This window comes from Nematolebias whitei, chromosome 9, assembly GCF_014905685.2.
Source record: "Nematolebias whitei isolate Nwh7 chromosome 9, NemWhi1, whole genome shotgun sequence".
In the NCBI taxonomy this organism is placed as follows: Eukaryota; Metazoa; Chordata; class Actinopteri; order Cyprinodontiformes; family Rivulidae; genus Nematolebias; species Nematolebias whitei.
Window position 1 is genome coordinate 25,221,963 of NC_056506.1, and position 3,282 is coordinate 25,225,244.

A 3,282-nucleotide genomic window follows, 5' to 3' on the forward strand; every position below is an offset into this window, starting at 1 on the left:
GTAGTAGTAGTAGTAGTAGTAGTAGTAGTAGTAGTAGTAGTAGTAGTAGTTTTTGTTGTAGTAATAGTTGTAGTAGTTGTTGTAGTAGTAGTTGTTGTAGTAGTTGTAGTAGTAGTAGTTGTAGTAGTAGTAGTAGTAGTAGTAGTAGTTGTTGTTGTAGTTGTTGTAGTAGTAGTTGTTGTAGTAGTAGTTGTTGTAGTAGTTGTTGTAGTAGTTGTTGTAGTAGTAGTTGTAGTTGTTTTAGTAGTTGTAGTAGTAGTTGTAGTAGTAGTAGTAGTAGTTGTAGTAGTTTTCACATGTTTAACTGTAAGTAGGTTGCCTTGTTTACTCATGTACATGCCGAGTGACTAATATGGAAATTTCACAGGAACAAGAAAAGACACAAACATTTTCTGTGCATCAATGAGTGAAAATTTTATACTGTATTATTGTTATAGAGCTTAAATTGACTATGACACATTTTTTAACATCTTAACTAATAGATTCTTATTGCTCATTTTTTTCCAAAATCCACAAAAGACTTTTCAAAGGCTCTTAAAACAAATGCATAAAGAAAAAGCATACCATAAACAAACAAGAAAAACATAACTTAAAATAAAAAGTAAACATAACTAAAAAAAATAATAAAAATCTAAAATGGGCTTTACAGTGTTCAAAGGAAAATCTTCTAAACTTTTTGTGTACCATTAAATGAGAATAGGAAAAATAAAGTTCCTATACCATCCCAAACAATCTTGTATTTTTGTTAAATTGGGAGTTGTTTTGACTAATTCACATAAGTTGAACTGCTGATGAAGAACTCTGACCTGCTAAAATTAGGTAAAGATCTAAAAATGAACATAGGTCAGATCTGTTCAGGTGGGGTTTTATGGCTGTGGTGTGGAACTGTGTAAAAGTTCATCTTGCTCTAGGAAGCTATTTGAATGGCCTCAGTTTGGACAAATAGTTAGCCAAACCAAAACGAATATACACTTTTTTTTAAAACAACTACAGTCAAAAAACATCCCAGTTCATACTTTGTATGATATTCCTTTACTTTGCCATCTATTTCACAATACATGGTCATGTACGTGAAATTTTTCGGCCCGTTGCGAGTGCTGCAGAAATTAGTAGCTCTTTTCGTGCAGCCTGGGTCACTTCCTGCAGAAATATTTGATATTTATATATTTAATTGATTAATATTTAATTGATATTTCTGCAGGAATAATCATGTAATATAAAGTGAAACTGATGATGTGAAGGTCGTATCTTACTGAGCTGTGACTGTTGGAGACTGACTACAAATAACAGCGGGACGACAGCAAGAAACTCTGCACATGTTTAACTGTAGTCTTAATGAATTCTGCATATTAAGTGACCAGTGAGCCATGTGGCACGTTCACTTTTTAAAAATCATGGCTTATTTTGACATGCGTGGTTAACAAATCTGTGTTCTAGGCTGTGCACGTTATTTTGCTGTCTACTTCAGACCACATCATACTTACTCAGGCAGCTGCCATGACGTTTAGACAGATTTTAGCCAGAGTTTTAGACCAGGTTATGTTTTTTGTCAGAGGAGGAGAGAGCTGACATGCTGTGCTCAAAATACAGCTCCAGGGCACTTGAGACAATCTGCAGACACCCATGACGGGTCTGTGACTATTTGTGGGAGAAATTTGTTGCACAAATGTTTTTGACCCGTTCAAACTTAAACCACAAGACAATACTCTGCAACTGAAGCACAAAAACAGAGAACCCTGTGAAGGTTTTAAGAAATGCTCAAATCAAATGCTGACTGCAAGCTAGTCATAGGCCGGTGAGATGTTACCTTGTAGTTTTAAAAAATACGTTTTCATATGAAATGTTTGAGGTTGTAATTGTTTTAGGATGACAGCAGTCCCCTTGGGTTTGACCTGAGTTTAACAGTTTGCCCGTCAGCCTAGTCAAAATTAAACTTTATTTCATCAAACTGAGGTTGATCAGAGTTATCTGATCAAATATTAATTGTTTGTGAACATTTAACAGGTTAATTCAGACAAAAAGGTCTGAATTATTTTCTTTAATTAAAATGAGTTCAGGTGATAACTAGAAGTTCATACACTGATCTGTCTTCACGTACATGAAATGTGTGCAGTGCCAGCCCAAGCCTCCATGGGGCCCTAAGCAAAATTTGGTTTGGGGCCCTCCATTTCTGCTAATAATCTGGATTACTGTAATCAACAGTCAGATGATCAGATCATTCCCCCACCTAACATAAACTCATTGCAACTCTGACAGCCCTGTGTACATTATCCTATATGTATAGTGGTACTAAAAGTAACAAAACAAAACAAAAAAACCACCAGTATGCAATGTATTTTACAGTAAAAGTGTCATCTGGTTTAATATCTTTGGTTCCAAAGACCTGCACCCGTAATGTTCAAAGTAGTGCAAGATCCACAACAAACAGATAAAATAACTTGGATGCATAAAAATAAATTAAATTGTGCAAAAACAGACAAAATTAAATAAAAATTGAAAAATTAAATATCAGTGAAATAATGTAAATGAACAATTACTTGAAACCATGTAAAATGGTTTACAAAATAAAGTTTAAAGTTGAATAATTAGTTCTTAAAACTTTGTAAATGTATGCAATAATTTGCAAAAATTTAATTTGTTAAAAAAAACACAACTATAATGAAATTGTGTGTAATAGAATCATAGAAATGTTACTAAAAAATAAAAATAAAAAATTCAATTCCACTTAGGGGGCCCCCTAGTGGCCCCAGGGCCCAAAGCAGCCACCCAGTTTGCTTATGCCTTGAGCCGGCCCTGACTACATGACAACGTTTACATTGAAAAGTCATTTCTCGGTCTCAGTAATTGTACTGTTGCAGCTGATGAAAATTTGTACATGCAAGAGCTTTAGTACTGTCAATCAGATTTCAAGGAAATGTCATTTGATACCTAAAGATTCATAAAGACTGCTGAAACAATCTTTGTTTTAGCATAAATCAAATGTTTGAGCTATTTATACTATTTGCTTGATCACAACAAAAAAAGTTCTCACATGCTGAGATTAAACTATAGAAAACATATGGATGTGACCTGCAAAAACATCAAGTGGTGTCCAATTCAAATCTGGTATAAGACACGTAACAGAAGGAAGAAAGTTGGAATAGATATTGGTTCCTGACGTACTGGTTCTTCGAGCTCATTTGACGTCAGCATTGCCTACACATGGGTGCTCTCGATTTCCCATCAACATAGATGGGCTTCGAGGAGTGTCCTTCAACAGGGAAAGAAAGCTGCAAGTCTCTG